This window comes from Schistocerca cancellata, chromosome 3, assembly GCF_023864275.1.
Source record: "Schistocerca cancellata isolate TAMUIC-IGC-003103 chromosome 3, iqSchCanc2.1, whole genome shotgun sequence".
NCBI classification, from domain to species: Eukaryota; Metazoa; Arthropoda; class Insecta; order Orthoptera; family Acrididae; genus Schistocerca; species Schistocerca cancellata.
In genome coordinates, this window is record NC_064628.1 from 19,034,283 (window position 1) to 19,049,891 (window position 15,609).

A 15,609-nucleotide genomic window follows, 5' to 3' on the forward strand; every position below is an offset into this window, starting at 1 on the left:
TATTTCGAATGAGACTCGTTTTGAGGCTTTAGCAGAAAACGATATTTTGGAAAATATTAGCTCAATGATTTTGTATTCTACACTCTTGTGCTACCGAGGTACTACGAATTAAGTTTCGTGTTCACCATGTGTTTACTCTACGAGATATAAGAACCCAAAGTTCGCATTTTTTTCGTGTCGCGATTTCCGTGCCCAAATCTGGTTAAAATCATCTAGTATTATTATCCCGCGTTTGGTAATCAAATACACTTTTCTAGGCCGTTTAAACCATGGACTTTCTAATAAGTCCCGGTCAGAGAGATTTTTAGGACATAGTTTTTTGCAAAATCAGGACGAAAATTGCGCATTTTTGACCTTTTCACGAAATCTTCAACTTCGTACTTAAATCGCTCAGTATTGGAAAGTGGTACATGAATGAAACTTTATATCTGGGAATCTTGTATATTTAAGTTACTACATGCCAAGGTTCACGTTCGTCACACCGTTAGTCTCTTGCTATATCAAAAATAAACATGGAAATTTTTCGAAAGTCCATTTTCTCGGGTTATTTTATCTAAAATTTTCTGGCTGAAGATAGCTCTTAAAATTCTTTTCGTTATTGCTCTTAAGATAATGTTTACAGCTGTAGAAGACGGACAAATTTCATTTCTTTCAACAAAGAGTGTCCGAGATATAACAAGTCTACATCGTCAGAAGTTCATGCTCGCTCTGCGCCAAGTCGCGCATGGAGTCAAACTAGTGACTGTATGTCAGGCAGTATTACTTCGACGAACGTTAAAATTTACCTTTGTTCATAGGGGATATGTGCGAATATTCACATGACATGTCATCAAAATCATTCTTTCATAGAGACTGAGGCTTATAAAGTAAATGATCAAATTGTTGTCTGTAGTAAATTCTAAAAGGTGAGTCAGTTTCTCGCAATTTTGTCAACATTGTGTTTCGCTGTAGTAAAAGTGGGAAACTGCAATAGTAGAAAACTATATGTTCATGATTGCTAAGTGTTTGTCTCTCGTGTGTATTAGAAGTGCATATTAATAATAACGTTATAAAGACCATTCACTTTGTGTAAGCCGTGAAAGTAATAGTGTGTTTCGCTACCTCTTATAATTTTGCAAATAGTTTGTGCTGCTCTAACTGTTAGCTTCAATCTTAAAACATATGTGTGTGTCAGAGTTCATTGCACTCGCGTGTGGCTAAGTCTAGGTTGTGTTTGTCCGTTGTAGTTACTTATACCTACTTTCTTAAACGAGAACGTTAATCTTTCTCTTGCCTAATTAGGCTGGCGACCGTTTCCCTTGTTCTATAAACAGTATATCTAGGCAAAATTTTGTTTGTTACTATTCAAATATTTACGTAATTCTGACTTTCATTTCCGATAAGCCACCTCCGTTAGGAACAACACGGTCAACATAACAAAATTCCTCTCAGAGGGTAACACTGCTCTGTTGCTTTGTGCCATAGTTGCTTTTACAAAATAGTTTTATGTCACAACCTGTTTCTAGCATTGAGGTTATGGTACAGTAGTAGCAGTTAGGACGCTTTCGTACTGGGACCGAGTTATGTTTACCGACGAGAAGGTATTTTCAACAGCCCAAATAGCTCTGCCTATGTGTATCGACCAAGTTTAACGAGATACGACCGCAAATATGTCCAGCACAGCCAAATGTGTGGCCGGACGTGTGGGGGCTGGATATCAGCAAATGGTTGCGACGTGCTGTGGGAACTTGAGCGTCCGCTTTGTAGTGCTTATTACTGCAGAGTACTGGAAGAAATCGTGCTTCCTTCCTGTTCGTCAGCGATTTCCTGGAGGTGGAATCGTCTTCCAACATGACCGTTCCCCACTTCATACAGCCAATCGTGTAAGACACTGGTCTCACATCAGAGTAGACGTTGAGCTGTTAGACTGGCCTCCAAAAGCTGCTGACCTCAATCCCATAGAGCACGTGTGGGCAGAGATAGAAAAAATTGATAGGAGCAAAAGACCTGCACCGACATCCAAGCCAGCGTTGTCGGAAGCAGTTAACGTTGCGTGGGGAGAGATGTCACAGAGTGACAGATTAATCAGAAAAGCTTGTTGCCTTTGTTCCCTGGCGATTAAATGCAGCCGTAGAAGAGGACGAGAACTGGTCGCGGTACTGAGTCTACTGTGTTAATGGGAAGAAAGCCTTTCTTTAAAGCACATATTGTTTAATTTCAGCTTAACTTCTCTTCAGCGGTTAAGATGCTGTGAGTAAAAGGAAAACTTCTCCTATTTTAATTTTGTTAGTAAAATTTTAATATAAAATACATCGCAAAGATTTGCATAACAAGACGAAGATGTTTATTTCACTAAAGAGTACGTTTTCTCTCATAAGACGCGTAATGGTAATGCAGATTGAGGCATCAAAGAGAGACCATTTATGTTGTTTAATTTTTCTACTTTCCTGTATATGACAACTTGAAGGGACTACATTAAATTCAGTTTTCTTTACTTAGGTGCAGTCCGCCCCCGGTAGCTGAGTGATCAGCGCGACAGAATGTCAGTCCTAAGGGCTCGGGTTCGGTTCCCGGCTGGGTCGGAGATTCTCTCCGCTCAGGACTGGGTGTTGCGTTGTCCTAATCATCATCATTTCATCCCCATCGACGCGCAAGTCACCGAAGTGGCGTCAAATCGAAAGACTTGCACCCGGCGAACGGTCTACCCGACGGGAGGCCCTAGTCACACGACACTTACTTACTTTGGTGCAGAGAACGCAGGCACAAACGAGAGGTCCTTAATTTTAATGCCAAGCAGAAGCCACAGTTCTGGGTACATAGGGCAAAGTGGTAAATAGCAAAACCACGAATATAGAGGTCTTGGGTTCATTCCCCGGTTAATCCAACGATTTTCATCTGCCATTTTACAATTATTTCTCCTTGGGCAGTGTTAATTGATGTGAAAAATGCCGACTTGCACTGTGGTCCGAAAGCCACGTTAAACTGTAGGTTCCCCTATTAATTGGCTAGGTAAGTCAACTCAGAGGTCGGAGGATAGCAACGGCATACCACCTCCAACAAGACCGCGCCTATTAAAGCACTGTGGTGTTCAACCCAATCTTCCGACTGATGACTGCTTTACTTTACTATGGGATCCAAAGTTAATGATCTTTGGACCATTAACATTTTTGTGTTTTCATGTTGTAGCTTTGATACCAGTAAACGTAAATAACTGGCCGAGCACTGTCAACATTCGAGTTGTGAAGATGGCAGACGACACAATTACTGTCAACGTCAGTTACAATCTTGGTAATGGCTATTGTAACGTGCGCGTGGGGCACACAATACTCATTAAAGCCTGTACTATGGTAAGTGAGCGGGGTTCACCTTACGAGACCGGATTTTCGTATAGATATTGACCGCGTGTACCTGAATGGTGGCAAATCAGACTTAACCCACTCTGTAATAACAATGATCCGTCAAGTAAGTTCAAAATGCAATTACACGTCAGTATGTACCAAAAGCAACACTGAAGATGCTACCAATTTGATAATAATACGGTCGCCAGCCTAATTAGGCATTAACTGAGTCTCTTCCCTGTACAAGTTGGTGTATATTCATGCAAAACAACACGTAGTAACACTGCATAATATAGTAAAATTTTAGAACCAGAAAATCTATTGAACTGATAGTTTCACGTTCTGTACTGATATGGAAAAACCATGAATACATAACACTACACTATAATGTATACTACAAAGCTTCTTACTGTCTATTGATCTGATTAAAATCGGGCATAGGTTACCCTAGCAATAGCACTTTCGAGCCACACACAAAATGTCAATTTTAATAAAGACAAAACACTGATAAATTTTTACTTATATGTTGACTTTAATTTTTGCTGGTCAAACCAATGTGGAACACTTCAGATTCAAATGAGTAAAGGGATGGGGGGTACCCTGAAATTGTTATGATCACTATATTAAAAAAATTGATTACTGGAATTATCATGCGTTCAAGGTTTCCAGTATATGAGTTACTACTCTTTTTATCTTATTTACTTATCATTTAAATACTCTTACATCTGTCTCGAAATAATTAAACTTCATTACTATATCAATATTAAAGTTACCTTTCAACTTCGTTAGACCTTCGCTATTCATTTACTGGTTCATTAACAAAACAGTTCTTTAAACACCATTCTAACATAACTAGGTCTGCATGTAATTATTATTAACACAAAATTTAATTTTTCATTTCGGGACATTCGGATTGCACAACATTTGGAAAGGACCCTGCCTAGGTTAGTTGTGAGGATAATTAAATGAGGGGAAAGTTCTGGTAAAATTTAGGTTATTATTGAACAGTTCACTCTATGGTCCATACGCATATAGTACTAAAAGTTTCAACCTGATGTATCGAGGCGGCGGTTGGCGGGCGGCGAGATGGCGAGGCATAGAGCACACATACAACCACAGCTATGGCTCTTGACGTATCGGCACTTTAATTCTTCTTAGCGTCGCAATACTTTTCCATTTAGTGCCTATGGAATATTGCCATGCCGTGTGGGCGATGGAACAGCATACCCGAGGCTCAGTGAAGCTACGTCTTCCAGGAGAGCCTCCTCGCTCCAGAACGTGTTGCTCAGCCCAATGCCAAACTCCAACTACCACTGCTGAGCCCGTTGTGCCGTGCAGCGCCCGTGTGCATTTTCCCGCGTTCGCCTGCCATCCACCTTTTACCGCTCCCTTACAGACAGGGTATTCACCCGAGGTTTTGCATTCTACATATCCTAACACATTGCATACGTATGGAACAGACGCACAGTTACAATTTTAAACATATTACAACAGTTTCAACATTTGTTACATTTCAATTCTATTATAATATTGCTTGACATTTGACATAAACATTAATATTCACATTGAAAATTGTTTACAGTTTTCTTAACACAATGGCATGAAACAAAAAAGAAATGAAATCGGAACATCAATTACACTAATTTATCGAAAAATCGGATGGAATAAAATTTACTTATATGTACAATAGTACAGCGTCGTTGTTGTTACACTATGTTTCACTCGTATACCTCTACGTCATTTTCTGTGTATTTCAAGATATAATTTTATACACTGATATCTGATGGAGCTGTATTTAGCGTTATGAATCACATATGTTTTCCGAGCAATATATGGGACAACTCGTCAGTGCAGCGAGATTTCGTATGTGTGTTGCGCATGGTGCAAGAAATATTTGTCTTTTGCTTGCTTTTGTGATAGATTTCACCCCACTGCATGCGAGCAATCTCACGAAGAGACTGTCAATAATTGAAATTACGCAATAATACACTTTAAAGGTAAATTTTTGCATTATGTATCCCAATGAAAATAACTGTAAATAGATTATAGGAATACTTGCTTATTACTAGCGTTTCTCGATGCTTATCTCAAAAAATAAAAATAAAAATAACAAGACAGAGAGAGAGAGACAGAGAGAGAAAACAGAAATGTATTTCAAATATCTGCTCGGTGACGCCATGTTCGTCCCGTACTGTAAACTATGTGTGGCTACAGGGTTCATACTTTTCTCTCTGCAAACAAACAGAACAGAATTCAGTAACAAAGTGGTAAGAACACCTATGCATTGCGCCAATGAAACACTCAGCCTTTCTCGGTTATTTTGTTAATGGTTAACAATTGTCTGTAATGCAGTAAACATCCTTAATTACTGATTTGTTATTACTACCATTGTTATTGTTATTCGTCACCTCACAACAGCATTCCTATCACTCTTGCTGCTGATGCACGTAACGAATGGATCAGGATGAATGGAATGTGCGACGTTTCGTCACGGAGAATATATACATTTATCTCGGCGTCTTGTGTTCAGGATAATATGAAAATCTCAGTAAGAGAAGACCACAACGGGATGCCGGTGCAGGCAATAATACCCGACTATTTCTGTCGACTTAACACCATGATGACAGACAAATTGGCGTCTCAGTCTATTTTGATAATAATTCGTTAGCCTTCTTGCGTCCTCGTTCTAACATCTCGTGGTAAAAGGCATAATATTTTGCTTTTTGAACGCTAAGCAATAACGCACAAAGATAGTAGATGGAAGGATACAAAGAAACTATCAGACTCATGGGTGAGGATCCAGTTCGCCATTAGAAGACTGGCCGGCCGGAGTGGCCGCGCTTTTCTAGGCGCTACATCTGGAACCGCGCGACCGCTAGGGTCGCAGGTTCGAATCCTGCATCGGGCATGGATGTGTGTGATGTCCTTAGGTTAGTTAGGTTTAAGTAGTTCTAAGTTGTAGGGGACTGATGACCTCAGCAGTTAACTCCCATAGTGCTCAGAGCCATTTCAACCATTAGAAGACTAAACAAGAGCGAAACATTACGAAAGCAATGAATACGCTGGTTAGTGTATATTATTTGCATAGATCTGAAGATGAAAAAGCGCAGATCTGCACAGTGCCCGCATCTGCACTTTAGTTTCTGTCTGAATGGGCATGATTTTTAGTTTCACCTCTTCTGAATTTTCTAATGAATTGATTATTAGGTGGCACAGAATAATTAGTTAACTGTGTTTCTTATAGCTTCCATTCGCACCAACATTTCTCTACATTCTCGTGCAATTCATGAAATTCTACTTGTATGATCACAAGACTGCACACAGATGCAATCGATTTCGAGGTGCAAAGTGTTTGTTATCTTACTTTTCGTTACAAGTGGGCAAAGTTGATTTCCAATGACTTTTTGCTGTACTGAAATAATTTTGTGTCACAAAGTAACAAGGTAAGTGTTTTATTCGTATATATTTTGTGCGAAACTGTAATCGTGATGGAAGATTATACACCAGAATGTTTGCCACAACTGGTAGGAGAAAACGCTGCATACTAACCAGACCTCACGCCTCCTCTCCGTATCCTCCTATGATATGAGCATGGGATTCTCCTTGCATACCTCTACGGTGCTGTTCCTAGCATAGCTGAGAATTCGCAACATGGTCACAAACATTTGGCAACACTGTGACAGTGCAATCACTTCCACGTACGGTTCTGAACTGACTCACTAAATTCACTTGACATTCCCCTTCTATTTGAATGACTCGTGCTATATAATCCTCAAGTAAACTAAGACAATGAGACAGAAAATTTTTTGCTAAAGAAATGCTATTCTGCAATAAGTGACAACTTTTATTATCTTTCGCGATCCATTATGAGGCTGAGCGACCAATACCATGATGACTGTGGTGTGCTTTCAGCAGTGTGTCCATAGCCCCGTGGTACAGCCCGTGCCTCGTGTCGCAGTGACTCAGTGAGTCGTCAGTTCTATATGTAGTACGGGCAAGCGTGTGCGAGGATTTTTTCTGATTTATTTTATGGAGCTGCGAATTTCCAGAAAACATTCTGTAACGAAATTTGAAGAAAACCTTTTCACATCAAGTCCTCTTGGTAGCTCGACTCAGTAAGTTGTGTTAATGGTGATAGATCTCGGCTTTCTGACTGCCAAGCTGCTTCACAATACAAGCATCTCCGAAGAAATTCGAACCGACCGTCAACAATACGAATATCAATATTGTTCTTCACTTAAGACTCACATGCCAGGGTGATAAGTATGAAGGAAATGAACCTCTTGATTACTATAGGGCCTCTATGCTAAATTTCCACAGCAGCAATTAGGAACTCTCTGCAGACATTTGCTAACAAGGGTTCTAGCAACTTACTGTTTCTCTGAGTAGCTTCAAATATGGGCAATTTTGTCGCCTTAAATCCAATTGAATATTTTAAATATCACTTTTGAACACCGTTCACTCCTCCATTAATTAATGTATGAACCTGAAAACAAGCAATTTGCCTCAGTAGCTATAGAGCAGGTTCTGAAAGGTATTGACACAATGAAACTTCCTGGCAGATTAAAACTGTGTGCCTGACCGAGACTCGAACTCGGGACCTTTGCCTTTCGCAGGCAACTGCTCTACCATCTGAGCTACCGAAGCACGACTCACGCCCGGTACTCAGAGCTTTACTTCTACCAGTATCTCGTCTCCTACCTTCCAAAGTTTTTCATATCAGCGCACACTCCGCTGCAGAGTGAAAATCTCATTCTGGAAATCATTGACACAATGTCTGGACGCTAATGACCATTGAAGTTTTGCGGCCTAAAACCACAAAAAAAAAAAAATTGACACAATGTCGCATCCATTTGCCATAGGGAATCAAAGAAAGAAACCAAACACATTACATTGCATTTACTCTCTGTGCCTTGACTAACACATATGAATCCATGTCAAAATAAATTATTTGAAGAATCTCCTGTGAAAGGAAAAAGAACAGGATGTGACACTTTAATTATAGTGCACTGGATCAGAAACAATGAGATTAATTCTGTGCCACATTGATGTATTGCATACTAGTGTAATAAAATACTCATCAAATAAAAACGGTTTTGTGCCACTGTTACTATTGAGTGTGAAACACAAATCGTAGACAGATTTTATGGATCACCACTCAACAAAATTAAAGTATTTTGCACCGTCGAGAGTGAGGAGTGAGCAGACGTTGTCGGCAGAAGGCGAGGCAGCGCAGTGCCTCAGTCCCTGTCAGTAGGCAGCAAACGGGTCCCACAGAACTGAGACGCGTGCGGTGTTTAGAGGCAGATGGTCGGCCAAGAAATCTCTCGCTAAAATGTTGTTAAACCTAACTGTTATTACCAATGTGACAGAAAGCAGAATATATTGTACATTCGCTTGCATTACACTCATCGCTTCAGCAGCGAGAGGAGTGGGGCGATAAAAACATTGTGGATGTGTGCTTTCGGTTGCCAGACATCGTATTAGCTAGTCTCGCGTTTTACCACAAGACTACAGCGATAGTAAAGAGTGATTTACTCAGACTGAAGTCAATACTTCCTCCGGGAAGTTCCGCAATCTACAATGTTGCCAGATCGAGCGTATTGCCGGACATAGAATTCTGTGGGGAGCATGGCTGTATTGTCCACCTTACGTGAACGACTCAGTGGTCAATTTTTTTTTTTGTCTAAGACTGCATCTACAACACATATTGTACGTTGAAGACCCAGAAGAATTAAAGAAACAAAATTAGTTTATGAGAGCAACGTTAACTATAGCGTTCGGAAAATTCATAGCATTGTATATGTGTGTGTAAACACCTTCCAATGCCCATTCAAGGAAGACAACGACGCACAGTCTAGCTTCAATATTTTAAATACACCTCAGTTTTGGATGAACTCAGACATCCGTTGATAATCATTTTGAATATTTAGCAGTACTGTACCCATTGGTATTAAACTCGTTTTCAACTAATGATTCACACAGCTAAAGGAACACAACTTGTGATACCTCTTAGACAAAATACGTACGCGATGCTATCAGACGAAAGGACCAACCTGACACAAACTGTAGGAAGTTTGTTTTACAACCTTCGTACCTGGATAAAGAGCTTTTCCTATTTGAGATATCTGTGGATGTTTCTGCACAAGACGATTTAAGAAGAAACAAAATGCCTTCAGCTGCGACAATGTTTAAATAAATCGTCTAAACGGCACTAAATCGTGGTTTGTGAATAGTTTACCGGCCGTGCTGTGCCGCATTTCGCTGGTTGGAAGAGAAAAGCTTACTGACAAATTTCACAGAAGGAAATGGGGGACGAAATGCCTCCCACTGGAAGGTCATGTTGTTTTATTTAAATGATTACAAAATCAGGTAAAACGAACAGTGACGTTGTCAGTATAAGCACATTACTGTTGTCAGTATGATGATGCACTGCCCAGGCGCTGTAATGATAAAGGGCCCGTTTGGGTCAGGCATATTGTATACAGAAGTGGAAGAGAGAGCACCACTAAATTCTACAATCCGTACGCATTGCATACACACAGAAATTTCTGTTACAGTGTACTTATGGAGCCCAATGAGTGAATTGCGTATATTCCGGTGAGAAAGAGCACTGGCAAACAGTCTTCGCTACATTAGGTCACTTAAGCTGGTGTCACTCTGAGCTAGAATTTAAGGTCAGCGACTAAGTGTAAGGTCAAATACCTTAGTCTTAATGTAATCTACGAGTAATTGCTGATGTTTGATTATAACATGAAAATGATTCCATAGACAGGGAAAGAACTTGTTCTTGGGCAACTACTTCTGTAATGACCAAAAGGTATTAAATGGTTTTCAAGCACACATGTTCCAGCAATGGTGTGAAGAAAATGATAGTAATAATGACGGTAATAATCGAATTATCCGGTAACTTCACACTTCACAATGGATTTTCTCGAACTAAGAATTTTGATGAATTAGCGAAAATTTCAAAACGGTGTCACATCGAGGCTATGATGCCTAGAATTGTCTTCCTGCTGACATGAGAGTAGCGTAATCTCCGCGTCAGAAGCTTGCTTCTACTTAACCGTTTAATAGTCTCGCATTTTTTCCACCATGACTAATTTTGTAAGCTAAGCACATCATCTGTTACAGCACACTCCTGGGGCTGGGAAATGTGCCCACAATGGTCTGGTGGTACGAACTATCACTAGTGCAATGCGTGGGTTCACTCATTTACTTATAAGAGGCACAAACAGATTCACTTTACGTCTCGTAACCTCAAGAGAAAGATATTATTATCCGGAATCCGCATTAAACATCATATTCCTTCATTACCAACTGGGCAGAGCCGGTTTACGTTGGGAAATGATACGGGCGGAAGTCATGGTAAACAGAAATACTATTGGCAGTAAACTTACTTATTTTAGAAAATTTTATTTTATTTGATGAACCGATAGCCATTTAAAGGAACAGGGTTTTTATTTTACTTGTACTTGATTGAACTAGAGACGTTGAAAAATTTGGAGCTGGACTGTGATTCGAATTCGTATCTCCTCTTTCGAGGAACTGAATCTCTCGGGACAGTATAGTTCAATCATTTCGTTCCCTTTCCCAAGACTGCAATCTTCTCTAAGTCTCCTCCAAAGTTATGTATGTGGGCCTGAAACCTGATCCAGTACAAAAATATTCATATCATTTCAACCCCTATCACGTGCGCACCAGCCTGCTAGTGAATATTAACATGCATTTTTAATGGCTGTTCATGTGTTGCTGACATTCGCAATAGGTGTCGTTATTTCTGGTCAAACACCCACACATCTTACTGTTGGTGAGTAAGCAATTGATACTTAAGCTATATTCGTGTATGATAAAGAAGGACGGAAGGTGTGCGTTTCGATTGTCGCTCAGGCACAAAAATTTGTGTCCTTATTTTAGATTCAAACACCTAGCAGCTAGTGAGAAAAACCGATACGTAACTTTATTTTACTTAGATAACAATCCGATTACGTGTTGGATTCATATCTCTGTCACATCATGCGGTTCATCTTTAAATGCATGCACACTTTGTTACTTCTGAATGGAGGTATATCAATCTTTCATCGTTAGTTAACAGGGACGAAAGGGTGTTGTAGGCGTCCCGGTTTATTACAGAAACTGTCGTCTTTTATTTTCAAGTTTATATTTGGCTACTGATACTGGCGAAAATTTCGGTAATTCATGACTCTTCATGGCTACTCAGCAATATGATATGATGAGATTAGATTATATTGGACTAATACTTACTCCTCAGATCATGAATACTAAATTTCGTAATGATGTGGAACGTGTCGTTTTAATGAAAGATTTCTTTACATACCATGATTCAATTTCTTTACAACAATTTTTTACTGTCTCTCTCTCATTCTTTTTTATTTCTCTCTCTCTCTCTCTCTCTCTCTCTCTCACACACACACACACACACACACACATATTCTTTTTTTTATTTTCATTTGGTTGTTGTCATCGACTATCGGCGAGGCACGAAAACGTCAGCGAATGTTTCTTAGAACCATGGACCTTGCCGTTGGTGGGGAGGCTTGCGTGCCTCAGCGATACAGATAGCCGTACCGTAGGTGCAACCACAAAGGAGGGGTATCTGTTGAGAGGCCAGACAAACGTGTGGTTCGTGAAGAGGGGCAGCAGCTTTTTCAGTAGTTGCAGGGGCAACAGTCTGGATGATTGACTCATATGGCCTTATAATATTAACCAAAACGGCCTTGCTGTGCTGGTACTGCGAACGGCTGAAAGCAAGGGGAAACTGCAGCCATAATTTTTCCCGAGGACATGCAGCTTTACTGTATAGTTGAATGATGACGGCGTCCTCTTGGGTAAAATATTCCGGAAGTAAATTAGTCCCCCATTCGGGCGGGGACTACTAAAGAGGACGTCGTTATCAGGAGAAAGAAAACTGGCGTTCTACGGATCAGAGCGTGGAATGTCAGATCCCTTAATCGGGCAGGTAGGTTAGAAAATTTAAAAAGGGAAATGGATAGGAAAAAGATATAGTGGAAATTAGCGAAGTTCGGTAACAGCAGCAGGAACAAGACTTTTGGTCAGGTGAATACAGGGTTATAAATACAAAATCAAATAGGGGTAATGCAGGAGTAGGTTTAATAATGAATAAAAAAAATAGGAGTGTGGGTAAGCTACTACAAACAGCATAGTGAAAGCATTATTGTGGCCAAGATAGACACGAAGCCCACGCCTACTACAATAGTGCAAGTTTATATGCCAACTATCTCTGCATATGACGAAGAAATTGAAGAAATGTATGATGAAATAAAAGAAATTATTCAGATAGTGAAGGGAGGCGAAAATTTAATAATCATGGGTGACTGGAATTTGGTAGTAGGAAAAGGGAGAGAAGGAAACGTGGTAGGTGAATATCGATTGGGGCTAAGAAATGAAAGAGCAAGCCGCCTGATAGAATTTTGCACAGAGCACAACTTGATCATAGCTAACACTTGGTTCAAGAATCATAAAAGAAAGCTGTATACATCGAAGAAGCCTGGAGATACTGAGAGGTTTCAGATAGATTACATAATGGTAAGACAGAGATTAAGGCACCAGGTTTTACATGGTAAGACATTTCCAGGGGCAGATGTGGACTCTGAAAACAATCTATTGCTTAACTGTAGATTAAAACTGAAGAAATTGCAAAAAGGTGTGAATTTAAGGAGATGGGACCTGGATAAACTGACTAAACCAGAGGTTGTACAGAGTTTCAGGGAGAGCATAGGGGAACAACTGACAGGAATGGGGGAAAGAAATGCAGTAGAAGAAGAATGGGTAGCTTTGAGAGATGAAGTAGTGAAGTCAGCACAGGATTTAGTAGATAAAAAGACGTGGGCTAGTAGAATTCCTTGGGTAACAGAAAACATATTGAATTTAATTGATAAAAGGAGAAAATATAAAAATGCAGTAAATGAAGCAGGCAAAAAGGAATACTAACGTCTCAAAAATGAGATCGACAGGAAGTGCAAAATGGCTAAGCAGGGATGGCTAGAGGACAAATGTAAGGATGTAGAGGCTTATCTCACTAGGGGTAAGATAGATACTGCCTACAGCAAAATTAAAGAGGCCTTTGGAGAAAAGGTCGAAGTAGAGAGGATATAAAATGTAGACTGGCAATGGCAAGGAAAGCGTTTCTGAACAAGAGAAATTTGTTAACATCGAGTATAGATTTAAGTGTCAGGAAGTCGTTTCTGAAAGTATTTGTATGGAGTGTAGCCATGTATGGAAGTGAAACATGGACGATAAATAGTTTGGACAGGAAGAGAATAGAAGCTTTCGAAATGTGGTGCTACAGAAGAATGCTGAACATTAGATGGGTAGATCACATAACTAATGAGGAGGTATTGAATAGAATTGGGGAGGAGAGGAGTTTGTGGCACAACTTGACGAGAAGAAGGGACCGGTTGGTAGGACATGTTCTGAGGCATCAAGGGATCACAAATTTAGCATTGGAGGGCATCATGGAGGGTAAAAATCGTAGAGGGAGACCAAGAGATGAATACACTAAGCAGATTCAGAAGGATGTAGGTTGCAGTACGTACTGGGAGATGAAGAAACTTGCACAGGATAGGGTAGCATGGAGAGCTGCATCAAACCAGTCTCAGGACTGAAGACCACAACAACAACAACACTGGAGAAAAGAGAACCACTTGTATGAATATCAAGAGCTCAGATGGATACCCAGTTCTAAGCAAAGAAGGGAAAGCAGAAAGGTGGAAGGAGTATATAGAGGGTCTATACAAGGGCGATTTACTTGAGGACAATATTATGGAAATGGAAGAGGATGTAGATGGATATGGGATGCGAGATACGATACTGCGTGAAGAGTTTGATAAAGAGCTGAAGGACTTGAGTCGAAACAAGGCTCCTGGAGTGGACAACATTCCATTGGAAATACTGACAGCCTTAGGAGAGCCAGTCCTGACAAAACTCAACCATCTAGTGAGCAAGATGTATGAAATACCCTCAGACTTCAAGAAGAATATAATAATTCCAATCCCAAAGATGGCAGGTGCCGATAAATGTGAAAGTTACCGAACTATCAGTTTAATAAGTCACGGGTGCAAAATACTAACATGAGTTTTTTACAGACGAATGGAAGGAATGATAGAGGCCGACCTCGGGGAAAATCAGTTTGGATTCCGTAGAAATATTGGAACACGTGAGGAAATACTGAGCTTACGACTTACCTTAGAAGCTAGATTGTTGTTGTTGTTATCTTCAGTCCTGAGACTGGTTTGATGCAGCTCTCCATGCTACTCTATCCTGTGCAAGCTTCTTCATCTCCCAGTACCTACTGCAACCTACATCCTTCTGAATCTGCTTAGTGTATTCATCTCTTGGTCTCCCGCTACGATTTTTACCCACCACGCTGCCTTCCAATACTAAATTGGTGATCCCTTGATGCCTTAGAACATGTCCTACCAACCGATCCCTTCTTCTGGTCAAGTTGTGCCACAAACTTCTCTTCTCCCCAATCCTATTCAATACTTCCTCATTAGTTATGTGATCTACCCATCTAATCTTCAGCATTCTTCTGTAGCACCTCATTTCAAAAGCTTGTATTCTCTTCTTGTCCAAACTATTTACCGACCATGTTTCACTTCCATACATGGCTACACTCCATACAAATACTTTCAGAAATGACTTCCTGACCCTTAAATCTATGCTCGATGTTAACAAATTTCTCTTGTTCAGAAACGCTTTCCTTGCCATTGCCAAGCTACATTTTATATCCTCTCTACTTCGACCATCATCAGTTATTTTGCTCCCCGAATAGCAAAACTCCTTTACTACTTTAAGTGTCTGATTTCCTAATCTAATTCTCTCAGCATCACCCGACTTAATTCGACTACATTCCATGATCCTCGTTTTGCTTTTGTTGATGTTCATCTTATATCCTCCCTTCAAGACACCATCCATTCCGTTCAACTGCTCTTCCAAGTCCTTTGCTGTCTCTGGCAGAATTACAATGTCATCGGCGAACCTCAAAGTTTTTATTTCTTCTCCGTGGATTTTAATACCTACTCCAAATTTTTCTTTTGTTTCCTTTACTGCTTGCTCAATATACAGATTGAATAACATTGGGGAGAGGCTACAACCCTGTCTCACTCCCTTCCCAACCGCTGCTTCCCTCTCATACCCCTCGACTCTTATAACTGCCATCTGGTTTCTGTGCAAATTGTAAATAGCCTTTCGCTCCCTGTATTTTACCCCTGCCACCTTTAGAATTTGAAAGAGAGTATTCCAGTCAACA